The sequence below is a fragment of the Maniola jurtina genome, chromosome 17 (genome assembly GCF_905333055.1).
Source record: "Maniola jurtina chromosome 17, ilManJurt1.1, whole genome shotgun sequence".
Lineage (NCBI taxonomy): Eukaryota > Metazoa > Arthropoda > Insecta > Lepidoptera > Nymphalidae > Maniola > Maniola jurtina.
Window position 1 is genome coordinate 11,557,327 of NC_060045.1, and position 27,830 is coordinate 11,585,156.

The window sequence follows — 27,830 nt, forward strand, 5'->3', positions numbered from 1 at the left end:
TCTATTCGTCTCCGAGTTCCAATAGTGACTTCCGAGGTATACCATCAGGTCACTCCACAAATCCGGAGGTAAGATCTCATCATGACTAAGAAAATGAGCCCAAACTCGAAACACCTAGCTCTATTCGTCTCCGAGTTCCAATAGTGACTTTCGAGGTATACCATCAGGTCACTCCACAAATCCGGAGGTAAGATCTCATCATTACTAAGAAAATGAGCCCAAACTCGAAACACCTAGCTCTATTCGTCTCCGAGTTCCAATAGTGACTTCCAAGGTATACCATCAGGTCACTCCACAAATCCGGAGGTAAGATCTCATCATGACTAAGAAAATGAGCCCAAACTCGAAACACCTAGCTCTATTCGTCTCCGAGTTCCAATAGTGACTTTCGAGGTATACCATCAGGTCACTCCACAAATCTGGAGGTAAGATCTCATCATGACTAAGAAAATGAGCCCAAACTCGAAACACCTAGCTCTATTCGTCTCCGAGTTCCAATAGTGACTTTCGAGGTATACCATCAGGTCACTCCACAAATCCGGAGGTAAGATCTCATCATGACTAAGAAAATGAGCCCAAACTCGAAACACCTAGCTCTATTCGTCTCCGAGTTCCAATAGTGACTTTCGAGGTATACCATCAGGTCACTCCACAAATCCGGAGGTAAGATCTCATCATGACTAAGAAAATGAGCCCAAACTCGAAACACCTAGCTTTATTCGTCTCCGAGTTCCAATAGTGACTTTCGAGGTATACCATCAGGTCACTCCACAAATCCGGAGGTAAGATCTCGTCATGACTAAGAAAACGAGCCCAAACTGGACACAGCTAGTTCTTCTAGTCTTCAAGTTCCTGTCGCAGCCTTCGAAGTTCACTATCAGATCACTATCTCAAGAAAAAAATCCAGCTAACGATAAAATGTGATAATAGGTACATAATATTATCATTATTATCTTACCTTGCCAAAATATCAGCACAATCACGGAATAAGTACCTATAAATATCAGTTAGGGTTTTGTCGAACTATTTTGTGTTCGTACAGCGATCTTTTCCACATCAAAAAATTATAGCAACCGACGCAGAGACCACCCACGAAGGCGGCTGGCCGCTGACTGATATAATTTTGAAATCATACCATTGCCTGCCCAATATCAAAATAACCCTTAGTGCACTGTATTAAGGTTTGCGGTTGAAGCAAAATACGTGAAAAATTTATACAAGGTTTTTTTTATTTATTTTTATACTATTATTAATATAATAATCCTATATTTTGAGGTGCACATTATGTGCTAACGGAAAATATTTATTAGAAGAATAAAATCCGTACGTAAACTGAGAAAAATGTACCTAAACTTGACCCTAAATCGTTAATTCTGCGTGGAAGAGGTGAAGGAAAATCGTTCTTATAGTATCAAAATTAATGATTTTATCAAAAAATTACTCGATCTCTGGAGATAAAGGACCAATCTATTTTTAGCAATCTGTAGTTCCAATTTACTTAGTATATTTTAGCCACAAAGCGTACCGAAAATCTATACAAGTGTGCAAATACGTCCTTAATTTGCGTGTATTTAGTTAGATTTATAAATAAATTCTGTGGACAGCCATTTGTATTCTGGGTTAAAAAGTAGCTAATACCCTTCCCCAGGGTGTAAAATTGGTTAAGCGAAATGAGCCATGAAAAACATCTTTGTTGTAACGGACAAAGAGACCCACTTTCGCAATTATATTAGGTATTACTAGCTGATGCCTTGCGCGACTTCATCCGCATGCATTTAGATTTTTAAAAATCCTGTGAAAACTTTTTGATTTTCCTGGATAAAAAGTGGCCCAATGCCACACTCTCAATAAATCAGGTCAGTCCGTTGCTTCATTGCGGGCTGCGGCGTGATTGAATGACAAACCAAACATACGTATACATCCGCTTTTTAACCCCCGACCCAAAAAGAGGGGTGTTATAAGTTTGACGTGTGTATCTGTGTATCTGTGTATCTGTCTGTGGCACCGTAGCTCCTAAACTAATGAACCGATTTTAATTTAGTTTTTTTTTGTTTGAAAGGTGGCTTGATCGAGTGTTTTTAGCTATAATCCAAGAAAATCGGTTCAGCCGTTTGAAAATTATCAGCTCTTTTCTAGTTACTGTAACCTTCACTTGTCGGGGGTATTATAAATTTTTAACCGACTTCCAAAAAAGGAGGAGGTTCTCAATTCGTCGGGATCTTTTTTTTTTTTTTTTTAATTTTTTTTTTTTATGTATGTTCCCCGATTACTCAAAGACCCCTGAACCGATTTGGAATTTTTTTTTTGTTTGAAAGGGTATACTGTGCAGGTGGTCCCATATAAATTTGGTGAAGATCTGATGAATATCTTCGGAGATGGAGAACAGAACTCCTCAATGGATAAGAGCAAATTGCTCGCGATCACTGTAATAGCTTAGTAAACAGTAGGGTTTTAACTGGGCATAGCATATTATAGTACAGTGGGGCCACTAAAAATTGTGAAATAAAAAATTTTCAAAAGAAAAATAAAACCGACTTCATATTAAAACAAAATTAGAAATCCAAGAGTGAAGCTCGCCCGACTTCATACCTAGGTACATTACATGTGTAGCTAAACAAAAATTATTTTCTACTTTTTAGTGTTTTTGGTTTTTGAAGTCGGTTTTATTTTTCTTTTGAAATTTTTTTATTAATCTACACTTGTATAATATGGGTAGTAATATGTGGAAGTATGGTTGTAGTGATAGTCAAGAGTGACTCAGCGTTTGTAAGTAAAGATACAGTGTTTTAATGACTATGGTGTGTCTATGGCATGTCGGTAGGTAGTGTTTTAATGACTGTCTATGGTGTACCTTCACAAAGGAGGTAATGCGTGTGTAGGACGTACTCGCGGCTTCAAAGTTGCAGCGAGGTGCAACCATTAGTACAGCCATTACAGCCATACACATTACAGTTATTGCTTTCTCTTACTACACAACATATATTGCATAGAGTCAGGCGTTGCTTTGCGGAACTCCATGATATACAAAGACAATATATAAACAAGAATAATACTCAATATATTTTAGGATCTACTTTTTTAGGGTTCCGTACTTCAAAAGGAAAAACGAAACCCTCATAGGATCACGTTGTTGTCTGTCTGTCTGTCGTGTCTGTCAAGAAACCTATAGGGTACTTCCCGTGGACTTAGAATCATGTAATTTGGTAGGTAGGTAGGTCTTATAGCACAAGTAAAGGAATAAATCTGAAAACCGCGAATTTGTGGTTAGAGTATATCAACTTTTTGTTGATATTGTGTTGCCAATTTCAAGAAGCGTTTTCAAGAAATCAAATAGGTATTTGGAGGAAAAACAGCTATCTACCTACTTAGCGTTTACGTAAAAATAGCAATAAAATTGAGTACCTACGTACTATTTCAACTTTTCAATGCTCTTCAATTGATTTGTTGAGTTTTTTGTACTTGTTCAAACACAAAAACAAATAGCTCTATCAAATAACGAAATCTTCGATATCAGAAAAACTGTAGCTAACTGAAATTGTATTTGTATGTAAACTAGTTTTTGTCTGTGACTTTGCTTGAACATCGTCTTATTTTGATAAGATGGTAAGTGTCCTATGTCCGTCTTCAAGATGCAAGCTATCTTTTTTCCGAACGATCCAGATCTTTAGTTGAGGTGTGAAAAGTTACAGACAAACCACCTGTGTAGTGAGGCAAACAGACATACAGATTTTAGCATCCTATTAATATTATATTTGCGAAAGACATTTTTGTTGGTTTGTGCTTCCGGAGGAACATATTGAAGTGTTTTTTTGCATGGGTAGGTATAAAGTGGAGAGTGACATCTAGGCTGCTTTCTGTTTATTCCGGAAAGTCAAAGACACAGAACTCCTAAGAAGGCACTTTTCCTAAATCTGTGGTCAAAGAGTTCCCATGGGATTTTTAAAAATCTAAATCCACGCTGACGAAGTTTCGGGCATCAGCGAGTCACTATCAATATTATAATGCGTGTTTGTTGGTTTGTCCTTCAATTACGTCGCAACAGAGGAATGGATCGACGTGATTTTTTGCATAGTTATAGTTTAAGATCTGGAGTGTGGATAGACTACTTTTTATCCCGGAAATCAAAGAGTTCCTACGGGATTTAAAAAAAAAATTGGTTGTCTATAAAGTCGGTTTACTGACGATAGTTGAACGTGACAACAAAGGCCGATTGTGCTTCTTTGTCGCTCGTTCCGCGCTCTCGCTTGCACTTAAGCCTTACATGGAACGCCTCAGAGCGGCGGCGTTACCTCGCGAGGTAACGCCGCATGAGTCATGTTTTTTCGTGCGTGCAGCCAGCTCTATCGAATTATAAGACGTTGTCACGTCAAAAAACTAAATCGTGGACGAAATCGCGAACATCAGCTAAAAGATAATAATTTAATTACAGAGAAGACAGTAATGGATACTTATAATGATATTAAGAGACATAAATACGGCTATTACGGTCTGATAGTTGGTTTAAGTTCAGTCGTTAATGTGCTCATTTAATGTCGGTTTTGCGGTATACTGTGTATCTTGGTATAATGGAGATTGAAACTTTGTTTAAGCATTAAGAAGTTTTGTTGTTGAAATAAGACGAGCTTGACGAAAATAAAGAGTCTATTAGACGAAGTTTTGGTGTCATTTTATCATAGACCAGGGGTCTATCAGGGATCCTACCGTAATCGGTTCACGAGATACAGACCGCAGATAGAGGGAAAGACGGACGGACAACGGAAGCTTAGTAATGTCCCGTTGGCATCCATCGGGTACGGAACCCCTTAACAGGGCTCTCTCCGTCACTTACTCCATACAATCGTAGTTCCAATTTCATTTGAATACTAAGCAACCAAAGTCCATGAAATTTTGCAGACATATTCTAGAAACTAATATCTGTGCCTGTGGTGTTTTAGATTTTTGTAAAAGTATGAAGTTTTAAAATTACAGGGGCTCAAAGATTTGTATGTGAATTTTTAAGACCGCGTAACTAACTTTGAAACCGAATATTTTAACAGAAATCTGGAAAACCACAGGAATAGATAGATACGTGCGTTTGTATGGAGCGAGTGACGGAGAGAGATCCCTCTTAAAATGACTAAATAAAAACGCTTCCTCTCAAGTATGTCATTCATCTGTTCGTCTTCAACAGGTAAAATCTATTTTATACCTAAGTGGTTTAAGAAACCTGTAATGTCGAATTCAATTTGAAATTAATCACTCACAGAGGTTTCACTTCCTACATTACACTGTCTAAAGTTACCTTATAAGATACTTGTAAGTTGTAATTAGTCCAAAACCAGAAAGCAATACTTGCAACATATCAAGTGTGCTCGAAACCCAACCCGCAGTTCCCAAACTAAACTAATTTGTATCTCTAGCTGAGACATTTGTCGAGACTTGAACAATAATGTTGTTTTGGATCCTGTCTTCTCTAAGACTTGCTACCCGCTTGTTGTTTTATAACTTTGAGTTAGTTGCGTTTAAATATAACTAGCTGATGCCCGCGACTTCGTCCGCGTGGGTTCAGGTTTTTCGCAATCCCGTGGGAACTTTTTGACTTTCCGGGATAAAAAGTACTCTATGTGCTACTCCAGGACATTATCTATCTCTATTCAAAATTTCAGCCAAATCCGTCCAGTAGTTTTTGCGTGAAGAAGTAACAAACATACACACGCACATACACACATACACACAAACTTTCGCCTTTATAATATTAGTGTGATAGTGTGATAACTCTATCTTATATTAATTACCGAAATAAAAAGTTACCTGTTTAATATATTCTATACCCTATGGACCTACGTTATCAGTAAGATGTGGTAAGATAATGAAGTCAGTGTCGTCTTGTCGATAAAATAAATGTATACACACTAACACTAGCATATTTTACTAACATTAATTAGGTTAAGAAACTAAATTGTAATAGTTAAGATTAGACATAAGGAAAATTTGTAAGATAAGGAATAAATAAAGGCTTAATAATATTAAAAAGATGAGTGATGTCTTATTATGTGAAAGAGCCCTTAAGCTAAGTTACTCACTGCTAAAGCCGTTCGGTAAGAAAGCGGCTTAAAAGCAATGTGTGATCGTTGGTGCTGCAACCCAACGTCATCTATCTTGCTGAGCGTCATTTAACTCAACTGAACCCATCTCTTGCTTGAAAGCCAGTCAGGGGATATGGGAATTGGATGACAGCTGAGCCTATGTCATCAGTAAGATACTGTAGTATTGTAATAGAACCGATCTTATAACAAAGCAAAATGTATTCTCCTGAATTTTGACACATTTCAAAGCCACAAAACCTTCCCTAAAGCCGCTCGGTAAGAAAGTGGCTTAAAAGCAATGTGTGATGGTTGGTGCGCAACCCGACGTCATCTATCTTGCTGAGCGTGATTTACTACTGGACCCGTCACTTGGCTAAAAGCCAGTCGGGAAGTATGGACGAATTTTAGCGCGAATTGGTGTAGTGTTGTCTTTTTGAGGTGAAAGTGAAATTATTATGAAAGCGAGTTTTTTATCGATGACAGTTTTATGGCCGTAAATTATTATTATCCAATCGAAAATGGAAACCAGTTAAGTTGGCGGAGATCAGAACTCTTTAAAAGCATAATATACCGGTCGGGTTCCAAAAGGCCACCAAGCAAGCAGTAGACCAGGTATATTTCACCACCACCATACAACACCACACAAGTCCTACAAAACGTTTTGTTTTTGTTTTGAGAAATTGCAGGGTGGCTTACTTTTACTGCATATTTAATAGTGGGAGGGCGGGAGTGCATATCACCTGCAGCACGGTGCATATCCATACAGATTTGTCTGTTTTAGTGGATTAGGTAGGTATAGGAAATTAAGCTTATGGATTCTTGTATACATGACCTTCCACAAGTGAAGCCTGCTTCGTTTCTTGTATAATATTATGGACTTCGGCAAAGCCCCCTAAACAATGACTGAATTGACCAGAGCAAGGTACCTATTGCCCTGGAAGACGGCAGCTTCCAGAGCAATAGGTACCCTATACCTAGGTAGGCAATGACGGCGGCTGGCGTCATGCATCTTGCATGAAGCACAAGCTACATGCAAGATGCATGACGCCAGGGGAGCACATCCTTCAGGATGAGCCCAATGGACTTTGCGTAAGAGAGGCACCGGCCTTATTTAGAGTTCCCGGAGCCTTTTGATTAGTTATACTTAGTTGACGATAGGAGTTTAAGTGGGAAGGAACATAACCCGATCTCTCCCAAAAGAGATCGGGTATGTTAAGAAGAGTTTACCCTCAGTTAACAAAAAAGGATACCTACGTACAATTTCACTGAGACTTCAGTCTTATAAGACCACTAGCTGATGCCCGCGACTTCGTCCGCGTGGATTTAGGTTTCCCGAAATCCCGTGGGAACTCATTGATTTTCCGAGATAAACAGTAGCCTATGTGCTAATCCAGGATGATATCTACCTCCATTTCAAATTTCAGTCAAATCCATCTAGTTTTTGCGTGAAGGAGTAACAAACATACACACACACATACATACACACAAATTTTCGCCTTTATAATATTAGTGTGATGACAGTATGATTTAACTCCTGGGACAAGCACTTTTCTGTCTGTATTTCTACAATAACTCTTTAGTCTTTACCTTAACCGGAAATACAAAACATTTTCTCTCGAGGAGCCTTAAGCAATGTAACACGGCCGGTGTTGTACCCTGTCTCATCCATCTCTCTAAGCTTGATTTAGGGCCTCGCGATACTTGGCTGAAAGCCAGCATAGATAGAAGAACACCCATAAAGGTGGGCTAGTTTTTAGGTAACTACTTAAAAGTAAAAGTACTCGAACCTTTAGGGAAAGTTTCGTATCATTTTTTCAGGGATGATTAAAGCACCGTATTTTTTAATTTTTACTATCTAATGTCGGCTAATTATAATAAATGAGGAAGGCGGAGGACCGTGTTTGGTGGCGCGCTCTTAGAAAGGCCTATGTCCAGCAGTGGACGCATACAGACTGATGGATGGATGGATGGATGGATCTAATGCCAGGCAGTTGTTTGGGAAACTAAGTCAAGTCGTCTCATCGTCGATTCCTCAGAGCCTGAAAACCAAAGTCTTCAACCAGTGTATCCTCAGTCCTCACCTATGGTGCTGAAACGTAGACACTGACAAACGGCCTTGTCAACAAAGTTGCTCAGCGAGCTATGGAGAGGGGTGTGTTGGGAGTTTCCTTGAGGGATAACTCGCCCGACACCTATTCCTAGTGCCAACAACAACTGACAATGATTATTGTCAATAAACAAAACATCCATTTTACCAATTTTGACGAAATTTGGTACTGAGACGGAAGTACAAGACATTTCTCTCTAGCAATGTACAACGGCCGGTGTTGTACCTTGTCCCATCCGTCTTACTAGATTGATTTAGATTTTAGAGCCTCGCAATACTTGGCTGAAAGCCAGCATAGATAGAAAAACACCCATAAAGGTAGACTGATTTTTAGGCTAAAACTTAAAAGTAAAAGTGCTTGCACCCTCTAGGGAAAGTTTGGAAACATTTTTTCAGGATTTGCTTTTAGCTATTAGTTTGCGTACGATTTTATTTTATTTTTTTACTATCTGATGTCCGGTCCGTCCGCGTGGATTAAATTTTGTTTTTTAATCCTGTGGGAACTCTTTGATTTCGTGGAATAAAAAGCCTAAGTATATTATAACTCTCCAGGTCCTTAACTTTAGCACTGTAGGTTGATAATAGGTATGAATGAAAAAAAAAAACGGCCAAGTGCAATTTTTTTCAACATTTTGCTCGATAACTCAAAACTATCATGCATAAAAATGAATAAAAATCTGTTTCTGTTTGAAAATAGTAATTAAGTATATTTGTTCATGTACACATTTTAATTTTTTTGTTGTGTAACCTCAAATTCACGGTTTTAAGGAACTCTAAAAATTATAAAGAACAAGTGAAGGGCGTAACTTTAACTTAGAATTTCCCTACAGTCAAGAATAAATTGAAAACTAAGTACCTGATGTTGAAAATCTTTTAAACCCGAACTCCTGCTTTAACGCTGCTTTAAAGTAAATAGAGAATTTTAAAGTTCTTAGTCTTAAAGTGGTCTTACCACATCGCACTTCACGTTAAAACCATAATCACGTATCTTTGAGAGGAACTTTCGTTTTGAACTTCAGTATAAAAGCATAAAAACGCTTAAAAGTTAGCGAGCAACCGCTGGAGTGTAAGATTTTCAGAAAATGTTGGTAGGTAAATACATATAAAATGTTTACTTTTGTAAACACACGCACGAAACGTTTTGCGTCTTCATTCCTCATACGCATGGCTAAGGTTTGGAATACTCTTCCGCGATCTGTGTTTCCTACCAATTACAATCCGGGTATCTTTACAACAAGAGTGAATAGGCACCTTCTATAGGTAAACGCGTCCCATCTTAGACCACATCATCACTTTCCATCAGGTGTGATTGTGGTCAAGCGCTTGCCTATAGTGAATAATAAAAAAAAAATGCTTGGATGTACATAATACCTAAAATAATTTAATTGCTTTTGAGGCTCTAGCGCTCTTGTAAACTAACTTGACGTGTGTGTTGCTGTAAAGCTATCATTGAATTTTGATAGTGCGATTTACAAATTAAGTACATGGGCAAATTAACAAAACTTTGATGTTACGTTTTTAAATTGAATAGTTACACTATGAGAATCTACGATACGCCTTCCAAGTTAGCCCGCTTCCTGCTTAGACTACAGCATAGATCGCAATCAAGGGCTAACTTGCAATCGATTAAAAAATTCAATCATTGATCTCTCAAACTAGATCGTTAGCAGAACCAATTCCTTTATTTTAAATCAAAGCCAACGAACAAGTCACGTAATCATTGTTAAAGTAACTATCAGTAAGTAACTTTAAGGCACCAAAATTGTAAAGTTTATACGGACGGACGTACAAAAAATTAATTATTAATTATAGTTACTAATTAAATGGAAGAAAATATCTACCTACCTTTGTACGTAAACCTAAGATCTCTATGCAAGCCAGTACTCTAAAACTGCACAGACTCCGAGGCAACGTCGTAATGACGTCATTTGTATTCGGGACGACTCACCGGCATCTCTGGATGACCGGGAAATGACCGACGTCCCGGGCACGTTTTTTATTTAACTCAAGTCGGACGCTGGTTAGGTTAGCGTCGTAATGAAATGAAGCTAAAGCGACGCTATAAATGTATCTATATCTACTGTATATTATAAATGTGAAAGTGTGACTGTTTGTCTATCTGTCTGCCTGCCTTCTTACTTCTTACAACCCATCAAATTAACCAATTTTGACGAAATTTGGTACAGAGGTTGCTTGCATCCCGGGGACAGACATAGGCTAGTTCTAGTCCCATAATATCAAAGACGCGGTTTTGAAAACCTAAATCTACCTGGACAAAGTCGCGAGGTCATCTAGTTAGGTTGTGTTGTAAAAATTCCAGGAATAGTTTTTTTTATTCACGAGTACCTCATGCATCTAGATGGTGACTCACAAAGTACCTACCTTACCTAAGATCTATACAAGCTACTACCACGTGCTACTACTCCAAAACCACTATCATTATGCCAGAAGTGAACAGACTCCGAGGCAACGTGGTAATGACGTCATTTGTATACGGGACGACTCACCGGCGTCTCTGGATGACCGGGAAATGACCGACGTCCCGGGCACATTTTTTATTTATTTGGCGTCGTATTGAAATGAAGCTAAAGCGACGCTATAAATGTATCTATATCTACTGTATATTATAAATGTGAAAGTGTGACTGTCTGTCTATCTGTCTGCCTGCTTATTTCTTACGACCCATCAAATTAACCGATTTTGACGGATACAGAGGTTGCTTGCATCCCGAGGACAGACTAACAATTATAACATATTATTCATAATCTGTGCTAATGGGATAAAAGGACTAAAGTGAAGGGAACGCTGAAATACTTCTTGAATATAGTTTTTAAATTAATAGCTTGTAGTATGACCAAAGGCTAAACATCTCGTCTGATTACGGTTTAACAGATGAGGGTCTCCAAAAAGAAGGCTTCATTTAACTCGATTTGCATCGGACTTTAATTCAGTCTGTAATCATCAAGTTACACGACTAAGAGGATACGTAAAAGGCATGTCGAAAGAAAAGATCAGAGCCTCTAGAAGCAAAGACGTTCAGATGGCACTCTTTGTGATGGGAAATTCAATTAAAATCAAAATCTGTTTATTTTCTGAAATAAGTAGGTATAGGTAAATAAAGTGTTGGTACAATTTTTATAAGTAACACTATTTCATGGTGTTACATAGATCAATTCTGTGACTACGACTCGACGCAATTTTTTCGCACTCTACATAATAGTAAGCACTTTTATTATGAGAGTGTAAACTTTTTTTTTTTTAATTTTGTTTCTAAATATATTTTTTTATGTAGGTCCTGAATACACTTTTAAAGTTTCCTAGTGACTTCAGGTGATCTTCACGCTGAAATGTGATCTGAACTGACCAAGTGGTCTGGTGTTATATATTTGCGTAGCTTCTTCCCCTCGAGAGTAGGTCTGTTGTTTTGGGTTGTAATTTACGGCGCATACTTTGCAATTTTTGACCCGGTGATCTAGCACAGGACCCATTTGTGGAAAAAAATCTCTTTTACGGCCAATTTATTGTGACAATGTATGAAAATGGTCCGATTACGCGGTGTACTATATGATCATAACTAGCTGACGCCCGCGGCTTCGTCCGCGTGGATTTAAGTTTTCCGAAATCCCGTGGGAACTCTTTGATTTCCCGGGATAAAAAGCAGCCTATGTGCTAATCCAGGATACAATCTATCTCCATTCCGAATTTCAGCCAAATCCGTCCAGTAGCGTGAAGGAGTAACAAACACACACACACACACACACACACACACACACACACACACACACACACACACACACACACACACACACACACAAATTTTCGCTTTTATAATATTATCACTAATCACTAATACCTGATTCAAAAAGCTTGCTGAAACTCACCAAAATGTATTTTTTCGTTTCGCAGCTTTTCTATCAGGACACATAGTTTTAGAGTTCGATACCCGAAGGCTGCCAATGGGTTCCTTTTTAACCCCCGACCCAAAAAGCGGGGCGTTATAAGTTTGACATGTGTATCTGAGTATCTGTCTGTGGCATCGTAGCTCCTAAACTAATGAACCGATTTTAATTTAGTTTTTTTTTTTGTTTGAAAGGTTGAGTTTTCTTAGCTATAGTCAAAGAAAATCGGTCCAACCGTTTGAAAGCTATCAGCTCTTTTCTAGTTACTGTGACCACTTGTCGGGTGTATTATTTTTTAATTTACACTTGTTAAAGAATATCATCCAGTTTATCTTGACTAATATTCTTCTTTTCCCCTCCTACTAAACGTAAAGCTTGTGCTTGGAGTAGGTACGAAAATAGTATTTAACGGGTGGAATTGAACCGCCGACCTTTCGGCTTTCTGTCCGCTTATTTAACCGTTGAGCTATTGAGCATCTAGTAATAAATAATATAATCCTTAACATACGCAAGTACAGATAATCCCTCTTTCAAAAACCTCTTTCCTAAGAATAATATTCACATTAAGTTAACGGGAGCTTAGAAAAAAATGGTAAAAAGGTCTAAGAAGCTCGTCCATCAATCCGCGACACAGTGGGTAGGAGAGAAATACGCGAAATAGATTACCGACCAAATCCTCGAAGACATTAAACGGCGCGCGATGTGAATAATTCATGTGAGTATGAAGTGGCTTCTTAAAACTAACTTGTACCAATTCGACGAATGCATAGCTAATATGAAAGCTTTTTTTGTGATTTATTTATTTCAAGGGTAATCTTAAGAAGCCTACATAATATAATGTGGCTAATGGAGAAGTTTTATTACAATGAAAATATAGACCAAAACTGATAAAACAGTGAAAAAAGTCCATCAAGTTGCGGGCATCAGCTAGAGGGGTCTCTCCGTCACTCGCTTCATACAAACGTAGTTCCAATTTTATTTGAATATTAAGCAACCAAAGTCCATGAAATTTTGCAGACATATCCTAGAAACTAATATATATGTCTGTGGTTTTCCAGATTTCTGTTAAAATATTCGGTTTCATAGTTACGCGGTCTTATTTTACATACAAATCTTTGAGCCCCTGTAATTTTAAAACTATGTACATATTTTTAGAAAAATCTAAAACACCACAGACACAGATATTAGATTCTAGAATATGTCTGCAAAATTTCATTTCATGGACTTTGGTTGCTTAATATTCAAATGAAATTGGAGCTACGATTGCATGAAGCGAGTGACGGAGAGAGCCCTGTTAATAATATAATTATATGTGGCTTAGTTTGGTGTTCAACCATATATTTGCGTGGCCACGCAGTTTAACATTATGTTGCAATAGAAAATCTTGGCTTTTGTGATATGTAGCGGCAGCTTAAAAAATAATCTTGTCCACATCGAGGTGAGATCGTAACAAGCGGAGAAAAAAAACAAGAAAAAACAGCAATTTCTCCATCAAGAGAAAAACGATAAATCATTCTACTGAGTTTTCGCATGTACAAACCAATTACGCATCGAAACATGTAAGTCAGTGTGTTACCATAACGTTTCTGCACTAATGACCACCGACCACAGTCTAATAGGATACGGTAATAGTTTCATAGACTTACTGTGTAATACCTGTTCTCGATCTACGTTAATGCGTACACTACTCTACTAAGTAAACCTTTAGAATGAGTTTGAACATCACGATAGCGTCGATAGATTTCGATTCGAGTATCGAAACACTCAACAGACGTCGTACAAAGAGCAATCCGTGAGGTGTCACAGAGGCGAGACGGGGTTAGGAAATCAGCAGAATAAACTTCAATTATTTTACTTGGTAGTGGTTCAGGTAGATAATTATGTAAGTGCTACGACCGTAAAACCGTCTCATTCATAAACATTGAGGTCATCGTCTGACAGTTGATATGTATTTACGTTGTAAAATAAGGCCAGTTCCATTGTTCCATATGCTCAAAATATTTCAGCTTGCTAAGTCCAAGGATTTTGTCGAGCAGATTGGTTGAAGGACAGATTGATCGAAAAATAGGAAATTAGAAAAAATTAAAGACAACGCAATAAAAAATATCATAAACGGGCAATTATCTCTCACAAAGAGCCAGTATCACATTTAGCTATGTTTCATGGAAGTTTGACATTGTTATATAGGTATTTTGACTCTCGAATTCTATAAACGTTGCGCGTGGTGTGGCGTAGTCTCGTACTAAGCACACTGGACCCTAGTAAAACACCCGTTCTCGATCAACGTAATTGCGTGTACTAACTACACCACTGGTACTGAAGATAGCTCGACAGTGCAACTTTCTATCCGTACATGGCGCAAGGAAGTGAGAATCCGGAAACCGGCCTCTTTCGCAACGTGGGAAATGAAAACCCATCGCTTTTATACAGTGGCGTTTTAAGGCCGATTCACACCAATTGCGTATGCAGCACGTACACGTGACACGTGCGTAGTGACGCGCGTGAATCCGTAGACATAACTGCACGCATTACGTCTACGCAAGCGTTCACGCCACGCAAGCGGTATGCCATGTCCCACACAATTCCATACATTACAACGCAATGGTACGCGCTACGTCTACGCTTCGCCACGCTTACGCAGCCTGTGTGAACGAGTTTTTAATGGTTCAAAACGTACTCCATTTATATCTTTAAAAAATAAAATATTAGCCATGATGATAACTATCTCAAAAAAACTTTAATAAATTGTTAAACTTTAAGGGTGTCTGTCTGGCAGGGGGTTATCACGACTCTAAGTGTCTGGCAATGCATGACGTAGTTTCTAATACTATCCCGAAGAAAATATTTAAAAAATTACACTTTATAGGTACTATGACGTAAGATTTTTTACACATTTATTACCTGATATCTCTCAAAGCCGTCATGACCAAACTTCATAGTCGCTGAACGTTCCTCTCTGTGTTGGGGATAGTACGCAGATAAACTTTCAGCTTTTACTCGTATAAAATATCTTACATTACACGCGCTGAATCTTAGTCCATTATGCCAAACACATATAATAAACACATATAAGGGCATTTACCTTAGTTGTCAATTAATTACGTAAACTAATTACGTGGGTAAAACTCACAGTTGTAATCGAGACCTAAGGCCAAAGAAGCCTCCTCTGCAGAATCATAAGTAAAAGCAGAGTGAACTATGGTAAAGGTTGATTGATGATATTCATTTGGTACCCTCATAACGCCGAAGTTCAGGGCTGGTCCGCCACAAAGCGTTTAGCAAACAATTTACAAGTCCCTCTTCATAGCGCAACCCTTTATATCTCTGGAAGTGGAAACTTCCATGGCAGATAGCCAAATGTGATATATTGGCGCTTTGTGAGGGATGATTTGCCGTTTATTATTGTTTTTTAACCCCCGACCCAAAAAGAGGGGTGTATAAGTTTGACGTGTGTATCTGTGTATCTGTCTGTGGCATCGTAGCGCCTAAACGAATGAAACGATTTTAATTTAGTTTTTTTTTTGTTTGAAACGTGGCTTGATCGAGAGTGTTCTATAATCCAAAAAAATTGGTTCAGCCGTTTAAGAGTTATCAGCTCTTTTCTAGTTTTCTTGTAGAAAAGAAGGTTAGATAACCGTTAGGTTCATAATATTATGTCAATTGACAAATGTGAAGCTGTCAAGATGGACGTTGCCTAGATACATAATTATTTATTTGAAAATGATGTTTTGGAAAACTCAGATACTTTGGATCGTAGGCGCGGAATAGTCCAAGAAAATCGGTTCAGCCGTTTGAAAGTTATCAGATCTTTTCTAGTTACTGTAACCTTCACTTGTCGGGGGTGTTATAAATTTTTAATTTACAATTGTATTGCGTTGTCTTTCATTTTACCTACTATCTTACTAACTATACTCCATCCACGGAAAAAAGTTAGCATAGTGCTTTCTCTGTTACTTAATCCTATTAAATCCCATACAAAAATCCTAGTGGGCCTTAAGAGGGGTCTCTCCGTCACTCGTTCTATACAAACGTAGTTCCAACTTCATTTCAATTTTAAGCAACCAAAGTCTATGAAATTTTGCAGACAAATTCTAGAAACTAATATCTATGCCTGTGGTTTTCCAGATTTCTGTTAAAATATTCGGTTTCAAAGTTGCGCGGTCTTGAAAATTCACATATAAACCTTTGAGCCCCTGTAATTTTAAAACTACATATTTTTAGAAAAATCTAAAACACCACAGGCACAGATATTAGTTTTTAGAATATGTCTACAAAATTTCATGGACTTTGGTTGCTTAATATTCAAATGAAATTGGAACTACGATTGTATGGAGTAAGTGACGGAGAGATGAACCAACCATAAACATGTATTCAATAAAATGGAAAACATAGTTTTGTTTGTGATTGGTTGGTGTCTGTTGGCTCAAAATGTTCGCTTCAAAAGTAAGTTACGAATTAAAGTAGTACAACTAATATAAAGTTTCAGTGGCTGCAATGTTTCCGAATCAATGTAAGTGTATCCCGCCTACCCACTTGGGGAAAGAACTACTCTCGTTCTTTAATGGTCCATTAGGTCAAATTAGGTCAAGTGATATGCTACCCTGCGACCCAATTATCCCTCATTACACGTTTCTAATGAGCGACCCTTATTTGTTCAGGAACAACTTAAGACGTGAATTGGGGAGGTACCTAATGGTACCTACTTGATTAAAATTTCAACGTTTTTCCGTGTCTTCATACTACGAGATGACAAAAGGCATAGTAACCACAAAACCCGTAGAGCAAAAAAGGTTTATCTTGGCATTGTGATTTATGTAACAAGATAAAAAATTGTCGAAATTCCTAAATTACTTATTTTCTGTAACATAAAACTAATAACCAGTAAGTGTGTACGTTTAAAGTCTGTTTGCCTTCCAAATAAAAGGGAAGCATTTGTTAAATAAATAACAAGTGTAAATTAAAAATTTATAATACCCCCGACAAGTGAAGGCTACAGTAACTAGAAAAGAGCTGATAACTTTCAAACGGCTGAACCGATTTTCTTGGATTATAGCTAAGAACACTTTCGATCAAGCCACCTTTCAAATAAAAAAAAACGAAATTAAGATCGGTGTATTAGTTTAGGAGCTACGACAGATACACAGATACACACGTCAAACTTATAACACCTCTCTTTTTGGGTCGGGGGTTAAAAAGTGTTAGTGTTAAGTGTTGAAAAATGACTTGTATTTGTATTTAGAAAAAGACATAATTAATTTTAATTAATTTATCAATCTTTGCTTAAAATAAATTAAAATGAAATTCTGCCTTTTAAGCTTTTTTGCCTCCTAAGCTTTTTTTTTTTTAAAAAAAATATAGACTAGCGCTTGGCTGCAATCAGATTGCTAGCAAGTGATGATGCAGCCTAAGATGGAACGCGCTTGCCTAGAAGTTACCTCTTGACTTGAATGTACCCATATTATAGGTGGAAGGGAAAGCTGACCACTTGAGCATGTTTATCAGTCTTCCTTTTCGATCTGTATATCAATAAGTGGTTACACAAATGGGTACATTACGTAACTACTGTTTAAACCGATGACTATTAAAGTGACAAGGACAAGCGACCCCGCAGTGGGGTGTGGATAGCGAAACGTTGGACAAAATAAGATAATTAATGACGCGATGCGGTTCGTTAACCGAGCGTTGTCGAGACCGCTGTTTACTCTTTTGTCGAGAGAAATTAATTCTCCCTGTTGACAGAAAATTTCCTTTTTTGTTCGTGAAAGAAATGCTCCGAAAGCATTTAATATAATTATTTGCGTGACTTTTAATTGGAATTTAATATTTTTGGTTGATTGCATTTATTTATTTACTAGATGATGCCCGCGACATCGTTTGCGTGGAATCTGGTTTTTTAAAAATCACATAGGAACTGATTTTCCGAGACAAAATATAGGCTATGTCCGACCCCAGGATGCAAGCCACCATACTATACTTTTTTCATAAAAATTGTAACCAATGTCACTTGGGATGATGGAAAGATTCTAACGATACCCCATACATCCACATCTGTTCAGGCATTTAGAAATTATGGTCGAATAAAGGAACTTACATACATACACGAAATATATGAACCCTGAAAACATTCCACTCCTTGTGTGAGCAGTCGTTTAACAAAAGCGTTATGCCTAGCTATCATTCTGGTACGATGCCGCGATTATTCAAGCAGACGTTTATATGCTAACTCCCTTACAGGTTTATATGTTTCTATCTTATACTGCATCAACATCAGGTCAGGTACGTAAATCTACCCTGTTTAGCCTGTTATGGAATAAAATAAATGACACTCAAGTGTTCGTAAAATAAACAGCAATGACATTGCTACCTTTGACACACATAATCCATTCAAGTAGCACTTGGCAGGCCAATCAGGTCGTCCAAAGTGCACAGTGGTGCGAAAACGAGAAGCCTGGGACAAAAGCCAGCGGTGCGTGTACTCCGACACTAATGCTCAGTGGAGTGATCGCGAGCAAATTAATGGTCGCCCACCGGTTGTTATTTGACGCCTATATGGATCAAGTATACAAAGCATAAAACCGTTTTGTAACATGTACCTTATTCAGCTAAAAATAAAGACTGTAGAACAGAATAATGATTATTAAATTATTCGCTTTCATATTGCCTAGTACTAGTTTTGACTGGCATGAGTTATCTTCGTCCCTTAGTCATGAATTTGTAAGTCTTTGAGGTCTTCCCCTATCCCATGGGATCGCATAAACCTTTACAATTTACATGCTTGCTCAGTTTTGTCTTGTTAAGAATAGTACCACAGAGAGACACGTATTATCCATACTTAATATTATAAATGCGAAAGTGTGTCTGTCTGTCTGTTTGTCTGCTACCTTTTCACGGCCCAACAGTTTAACCGATTCTGACGAAAGGTACAGGGTTAGCTTATATCCCGGGGACGGACATAGGCTACTTTTTATCCCGGAAAATCAAAGAGTGCGAATGCAACCCATTCGCTTAACCGATTTGCATGAAAGGTACCGAGGTAGCTTGCGTCCCTGTAATTGACATAGGCATTTTATCCCGGAAAATCAAACAGTTCCTACAGGATCTTTAAAAACCTAAATCCACGCGGACGAAGTCGCGGGCATCCTCTAGTTTGAAATATTTTAGCATCATATCATCCTTTAGAAACTAATTTATAAGTAAGACATAACATCTCTCGTCTTCAAAAAACTTAAATTGTACTTAGTGTATTAATAAGCCTTAAAATGTTTGTTCAATTTTTTCTTGATAAGAATAGCTCTACAGAGAGACATTTATTATTCAAACTTTTCAGCAAGTTCTATAGGTACTCTATTATATCCCTTTGGAGACCAATTTTATAAAAAAAAACTAATATGTCGGTCCTTGTCCTTAAAAAACTTGAGAACAAATCTTCATGGCAGCTTTTCTTTATGTTATAAATATTGTAATTTACGAGTATATTACGTTGCGTTATAAAAAAATCGGCCAAGTGCGAGTCAGACTTACGCACCGTGGGTTCCCTACTCGGGTATTTTTTTCGACATTTTGCGCGATAAATCAAAAACCATGCATAAAACAAACAAAAATCTTTTTTAGAATATGCAGGTAAAAGCCCTTTCATATGATACCCCACTTGGTATAGTTATCTTGCTTTGAAAATTGAAAATACAAATTATTTGTTCATGAACACATTTTAATTATTCTTGTGATGTAACCTAAAATTCACGGTTTTCGGATTTTTTCCTTTACTTGTGCTATTAAACCAACCTAACTGCCAAATTTCACGATTCTAGTTTAACGGGAATTACCCTATACATAACCCTATAGGTTTTCTTGACAAGCACGACAGATGGACAGACAACAAAGTGAACCTATAAGGCTCCATTTCTTCTCTTGAGGTTGGGAACCCCAAAAATTAGTCATCTTATCTGTTATCTAGGTAATTGCTAATTGTGTTCGTCACAGCTGGCTTTCTGATCCAATTACGTTTTATTGTAAATTCTCCGTTAGACCACACTTTATTTCCATAAAATACTACCTACTGAAACATTTTCCCTGGAGTCTAAAGATTAGAGTCTAAAGGCGATATTTATAAAACTGATTTTCAAGAGAATGTAATCAAGAGGCTTCTAAAAATAAGCAGCTGAGCCTACAAAATTGGATGTTGGAATAATTTTCATTCATCAATTCTATAAAACGAAATTGGCGGACTGCGATCTATCTTTCGTATTATCCGAATAAATCAAAATCTAAGAGTCCGTTTGTGATTATATAATTAGTTTTTTTTTTAATTTTTGTTTCTCTGTCTGTTTTTCCAACGTAATCTTAGAAACGGCTAGGCAAGCGCGCTCCATCTTAGGCTGCATCATCTCTTGCCAGCAGATCTGACTGCAGCCAAGTGCTAGTCTATAAACTAAAAAAGTAATTGTCTTTTCATAAGGAAGAGAAATAAAGAACCCTTCTCAGAAGCTTTTATTTAATAACCAACAGCTTCATCATACTTAAAACGTGAGCCGGCAAAAATGAAAAGCTAGTCTAGTTTGATAAATTGTTTTCATTATGCAATGATAAATGATGGCACACGCTAAGCCTCTGCAACGTGGACCCGATATGTTAGTGGCCACACATTATAGTTACATATACTCGTCTATACGGTAAAATTGAGTGGTCAGAGCCGTGGCTAAGGCAGTACTGTCTGTAGAGGCACAAGCGAGTAATCATTTTAGAGGCTACGCGTGCGACGTAGCGTAATTCGTCAGTTGCCTGTAGCTCGCGGTATTGCATTGTAGCTTCCAAAATTGTAACTTAAAATTGTGAATAAATAATATATATTTTTTAGCGTTCATTTCTTTTGTTTTTCTTACTACCCTGGTAGAGAACACGGCGAATATCCAGCAACATCCGTCGTACATTTAAATATCTGTACACTGTCGACTTATTTGTTTGTTTTGTAGAACTAGGCACTTTTTCTGGATAAAAAAAAAATTTGACACAAAGCTTAAGGTGATGAGGTCTTAAGTTGAAATCTATAGACCGCACTTTAACTTTGCTTAGACTTAAGTTTCAGTTAAAACGAGACAGATTTATGCCAGCGGTATAGCGCTGTCTCGTTTCAACAGTGTCTTAAGTCTGAGCAAAGTCAAAGTGCGCTCTATAGATCTCTGCCTTAGACGTACAACGGAGGTTTAGTAATAAGGTTAAATTATTATTTTTTAAAGTATATCGAGTCATAAGCAATTTGTATTTTTTCATTTTTTCCAATATTCAAATAATGAGAGACTAATTTAGAGATAGAAATAATTCAATTAAAAAAAATCTTTCTGAACAAGAGCTCAAATGGATTCCATTATTCTCCGGGAAAGCTCATTAGCAGTTTATTAAATCAACCGGCCTCAAGGAAGAACTTATTAACCTTATTGTGGTTTGCTTCGCAATAATAAATTCATGATAATGACATTGGATGTGAAGCTTGATTATTTATTACTCCTCGCCCCAGTTTAGTACAGGCACACGAGTAGAGATCTACTCGTGTGGTACAGGCTTATCTAAGACTTACCATTTTCCCACAATTTTTAAGGTTCCGTTCTTCAAAAGGAAAAACGTAACCCTTATAGGATCACTTTGTTGTCTGTCTGTCTGTCAAGAAACCTATAGGGTACTTCCCGTTGACTTAGAATCATGAAACTTGGCAGGTACGTAGGTCTTATAGCACAAGTACAGCAATAAATCTAAAAACTGCGAATTTGTGGTTAAATCATTAAAAAAAATTAAAATGTGTTTCAAATTTCAAAGTAAGATAACTATACCAAGTGTGAAGTGGAGTATCATATGAAAGGGATTTACCTGTACATTCTAAAACAGATTTTTATTTATTTTTATGTATAATAGTTTTTGATTTATCGTGCAAAATGTTGAAAATAATACCCGAGTACGGAACCCTCAGTGCGCGAGTCTGATTCGCACTTGGCCGGTTTTTTTTTTTTTGATAATATGCTTACATAACGTCGTATATTTTTCTTGGCATAGTATAATTCTAGGTAGGATAAAACCACGTCACTAGTACGCTGACATTAAGCTTCTAAACCATAAGGGACTTAATTAAAAATATTTTTTAACCCTTTTTAACCACAGGCGCAAAAAAGATGCCATTATTCTCGGGAAATCTCATTAGCAGTTTATTAACGCAACTGGCCTCAATGAAAGCGCTTTTAAAAGTTCTCAAGGAAGGGTTTGTTGACCCCATTCCATTGCTTGCTATATCTAATTAAAAATAATGACATCTTGTAATGGAAACCCAGCTGACATGTTTTATACTCTACATTTCTCTCGATAATGTCGCACATAAACACATACCTACGATCTTGTTTATGTGTATACTGTATGACTGTATGGATGTGTGCTTTCCCTTCGCTACCTTCTCATCCAACTTAATGCATTGATCAGATGAGATCTGCTAGTTTTATGGTTCCGTTCCTCAAAAGGAAAAACGAAACCCTTATAGGATCACTTTGAGGCCCGTCTATCTGTCTGTCTGTCCATCTGCCCGCCTGTCGTATCTGTCAAGAAAACCTTTAAGGTACTTCCCGTTGACCTAGAATCATGTTTGGCAGGTAGGTAGGTCTTATAGTACAAGTAAAGGAATAAATCCGAAAATTTGTGGTTATATTATACAAAAAAAATATGTGTTCACGAAAAATTTAATTCACTAACTCACATAACATAGATGCAGAACGTTATTAACTTGCAGAGTTCTAGATAAAGGTGTTGGATATGTTTTTTCTACATAAGACATTTACATAAACATTTTCTCAAGAAAAAACAAGCTCATTTTGATTTAACAGGGCTCTCTCCGTCACTCGTTTCATACAATCGTAGTTCCAATGTCATTTGAATATTAAGCAACCAAAGTCCATGAAATTTTGCAGACATATTCTAGAAACTAATATCTGTGTCTGTGGTGTTTTAGATTTTTCTAAAAACATGTAGTTTTAAAATTACAAGGGCTCAAAGATTTGTATGAAAACAATGACCGCGTAACTTTGAAACTGAATATTTTAACAGAAATCTGAAAAACCACAGATATAGATATTAGTTTCTAGAATATGTCTGCAAAATTTCATGGACTTTGGTTGCTTAAAATTCAAATGAAATTGGAACTACGATTGTATGAAACGAGTGACGGAGAGAGCCCTCTTAAGCTGCATTTGGTTCTTTATGTAAATAAACTACGTCAAATAATAATAAATAATTATTCTATGTCTTGACTTTATTAGTTCCACAGTATCAATCAATCAATCATTTCATCAAAGCCCAATTTTCCTAAGAATGCCATTGTGTAGGTACAATTTATTTTGTATAGAACTATAAAGTAAAGGTACTCTTCACCTAAATTAATGGGCTACAAAATTGAGAGAGCCTCCTAAGTCCTAAATAAGGCAAAGGCTCAGGCTAAATGAAAACAGCTGTGGCCCACGAAATTAATTCTACGCTATTTGTATAGGATGAAAATTCATTCATTTACTTAGTTCTACAATTTAGGCTTTCCACTTTTCATAATTTTAGGAAATCCTGCGTTGCTTTTTCAAGATTTCCACTTTTCAGGCCCTAAGTGTTTAATATTAGTCCTAAGAGCTTTTTTTGTTATGAAAGCGTAATCTTCTAAAAATTGACTTTTTGGCAGAGAACAGGCAGGAGAATATTATTATCAGCATTTGTTAAAAACAAATTAATACTTAATTTTTGATTATTTTCAACAACAAAAAAAATACCGAAATATCAAAATATTGGTTTCTCTGTGTTCGAAAGCGTTTGACGACTTGCCTTGACAGTTTTTATTAGATTAAAAATAAATTAATGCAAGTAAAAGATACTTCTGCTTACTGAAGAGTATTACGAGAATTTTACGCCTTTATTTTCAGACTAGCTGATGCCGGATGATTTTCCGAGATAAAAAGTAGCTTGTGTTAATCCAGGGTATAATCTATCTCCATTCCAAATAGCCAAATCCGTCCAGTAGTTTTACGTGAAGGAGTAACAAACATACACACATACACACAAACTTTCGCTTTAATATTAGTGTGTTTAGTGTGAGGCTGGTGGAAAACTCTGCTTGTTTCATGTTAAACAATGACAGTAACTTTCCTCTTGGTGACAATAAATTCAGAACCGATCCCGTACTTTATGAACGCATCCATCAGCTCTCTCTGATTGCCAATACAGATAAACATAGCTGCACTTAATTTGCAACTATGCTAGTACACTCGTAAATTTCATAGATAAACCTGCCAATAAATTATAGCTCGCGAAGCTATTGAGCTTGGTATTGAACTATTGTCTGGAAGCAATTTGCACCTATCTGCAAGGAAACTTAGTAAGCCCCCAGGGCCTTGCAGTAGGAATAATATTATTGTTGTTTCGAAATATTGTTGTTGTGGGTCTGACCCGCCCGGCTTGGTCTACGAGAGAAAATCTACATACAAAATCTCAAGCATTTAGCGAATTGTGCTGTACATTGCTATATCAGCCAAGTAAGAGCGGGCTAACCTGGAAAAGGTATGGCAGGTTTAAGTTACACTTAGTTTTGTAGGTTTTCGGAGGTTTGACTTGTTTGTATGATGTCATTTCGTCCAGTTGGTGACTTTTTCCCATTTGTTACTTTATATTGGCATCGTAGATTTTGTGATCATTGCTTTATTCTTCTTAATATAATACTTATTGATTATTATTATTTGTTCATGAACACACTTCAAATTTTTTTGTGGTGTAGTGTAACCACAAATTCACAGCTTTCGGATTTTTCTCCTTAAGTGTGCTATAAGCAATAGCTACCTGCCAAATTTCATGATTCTAGGTCAACGGGAAGTAGCCTACTTATAGGTTTCTTAACAGACATGACAGACAGACAGACAACAAAGTGATCCTATAAGGGTTGCTTTTTAACCCCCGACCCAAAAAGAGGGGTGTTATAAGTTTGACGTGTGTATCTGTGTATCTGTGTGTCTGTGTATCTGTGATCTGTCTGTGGCACCGTAGCGCCTAAACTAATGAACCGATTTTAATTTAGTTTTTTTTGTTTGAAAGGTGGCTTGATCGAAAGTGTTCTTAGCTTTAATCCAAGAAAATCGGTTCAGCCGTTTGAAAGTTATATCAGCTCTTTTCTAGTTACTGTAACCTTGTCGGGGGTGTTATAAATTTTTAATTTACACTTGTTTCCTTTTGAGGTACGGAACTAAATAGTAAGAAGTACGGTCCAATCAGAAGGTTGACTTTGAACCCTAAAAAACACCATGACTGACCCACATTAGTTACTTGTGAGTTCGTCTGATAACATGATAGGTACCCAGATATTAAATACCTATTAGTACACAAAACAAGCAAGTTGAACGATCAGATATCCGCGTTATATTGGAGCGAGTATTGAACCAGCATTCAATTAAACTGCACCGAAGTTCGCGACAACAAAACCGGGCTCGGCAAGTTCCCAACTTGTTCCCGTTTGTTACTTTATATGGCGTCCTAGAGCTCGCAACAAATTTATGTTCCTACGAGTTGTTCTCAGTGGCTTCACGTGTATTTTTACTTCCTCTCTTTCCTCTTGCCTTACTTACTGTAAATAGTAAACGTTAAGACGTGGTTGTTCCCAATTATTATCACTAACATTTGACAAATTATAGCATGACAGCATGACAAGTGTAAATTAAAAATTTATAACACCCCCGACAAGTGAAGGTTACAGAAGGTAACTCGAAAAGAGCTGATAACTTTCAAAGCTTCTTCGTAAACGTAGCCAAAGATCTTGCTGACAAAGTAAGTCAGAATTCAGCAACTACTACCTTTACCACAGTCTCGACCTCTGCTGCTTGCTTGTCATCATTTGTACTTGTTCAAACAGATACTGAGGAAATTATTTCTGTTATTAAATCGTTAAAACCTAATGCTGCCACTGGTTGGGATGGAATTTCTCCAACAATACTAAAAAGATATTCACAAATTTTGGCGCCTATTCTGTGTCACATTTTCAACCAAAGTTTTTCTTTAGGTCTGTTCCCAACAGCCTTTAAAAAGGCGATTATAATTCCAATTTTCAAAAGTGGTGATGATAAATCTATAAATAATTACCGGCCGATTGCTATACTTACGGCATTGTCAAAAATCCTTGAACGCTTGGTTTGCAAAAGACTAGTTCATTATCTTGAGCACTTCAATTTAATTTCTACCCAACAATTCGGTTTCAGGAAAAATAAAAGCACAAATGATGCTGTCCTTGAACTAACAAATAATGTTATTAACCACTTAAATAACGGTGATAAAGTTCTAACCGTATTTTTGGACCTTGCGAAGGCTTTTGACACAGTACCCATTCCTACTCTCCTGGTCAAGTTAGAAGGAATGGGTATTCGTGGTAATCAATTAAATTTCTTCCGCAGTTACCTTACTGGGCGAACACAAATGACCAAAATTGATAATAACATGAGTGATGAGTTACCAATTTTTTATGGCGTTCCGCAAGGTAGCATACTAGGCCCGACTCTCTTTCTCGTCTTTATCAACGACCTCTGTAACCTTCAAATTCCAAATGCCCAGTTAGTCTCCTTCGCCGATGATACAGCCATTACCTTTTATGCTAAATCTTGGACTGATCTTAAAAAAGCCGCCCAACTTGGATTTGACACTATGTACGATTGGCTACTTTCTCACTTTTTAACTCTTAACATTACCAAAACCAAACTTATGACCTATTCAATACGTACAAATACTCAGCCTACAACTCCTTTAACCATCAAAGTTCACTCTTGCTCAAATAGGCTAAATACCAACTGTAATTGTGATTGTATAGCTCCTACTGACAAAATTAAATATCTCGGTATTGTTTTGGATCAAAATTTAAACTTTAAAGACCATGTCGAATTACTTACTAGTAGAGTGCGAAAATTAATTTTTATTTTCAAAAACCTACGAAGCATTGCAAATTCCACTGTAATCCGTAATGTGTATTATGCTTTATGCCAATCAATAATTCTATACTGCATCACTTGTTGGGGTGGCACTGCTAAAACTACTCTAAAGCCCCTTGAAATTGCTCAGCGAGCCATACTAAAGGTGGCAACTTTTCGGCCTATCCTATTTCCTACTACCATACTGTATAAAGATTGTGGCGTCCTTAGTGTCAGAAAGCTTTTTATTTTAAATATAATTTTACATCAGCATAAAAACACACCATATAGACATATTGAAAAGCGGCGTCAAGATAAGATCTGCACTTTACGTGCGCCTAAATTAGCTTTTACCAAGCGATTCTTCTATTATCTTGGCCCTTTTTTATATAATAAGATTAATGCAGAATTACCCATTTATAACTTACCGCTTACTCAGTGTAAAAAGAAAGTTACATCCTTTTTGATGAATAAATCTTATGAAGAAACAGAAGATTTCTTACAGTCTATCAGTAAATCTACTATATTCACCATAAAAAATAATAATTAACGTGAATTAAAATAAGAAACCTATAAATTGTTTCTATTTTTTATCTTAATCATTTTACAGATTTCTAAATTTTTAACTTTTTAATTAATTGCTTTTTCACGCACCCCTACACATTTTCACTCTCTTATAATCTCGCTCACACACTCTCTCTATCACGCACACACACTCGCGCATACACACACACCCACACACACACACACACACACACACACACACACACACACACACACGCACGCACGCACGCACACACACACACACACA

The 27,830-nt window shown here is 37.1% G+C and overlaps 1 protein-coding gene across 2 annotated transcripts in view; it reads left to right on the forward strand.

Moving 5' to 3' along the window:
* LOC123874115 (rho-related GTP-binding protein RhoN-like) overlaps nt 1-27,830 on the forward strand; it is a 167,276-nt gene that overhangs the window by 40,838 nt on the left and 98,608 nt on the right. The gene's annotated exons all lie outside the window — the stretch shown is intronic.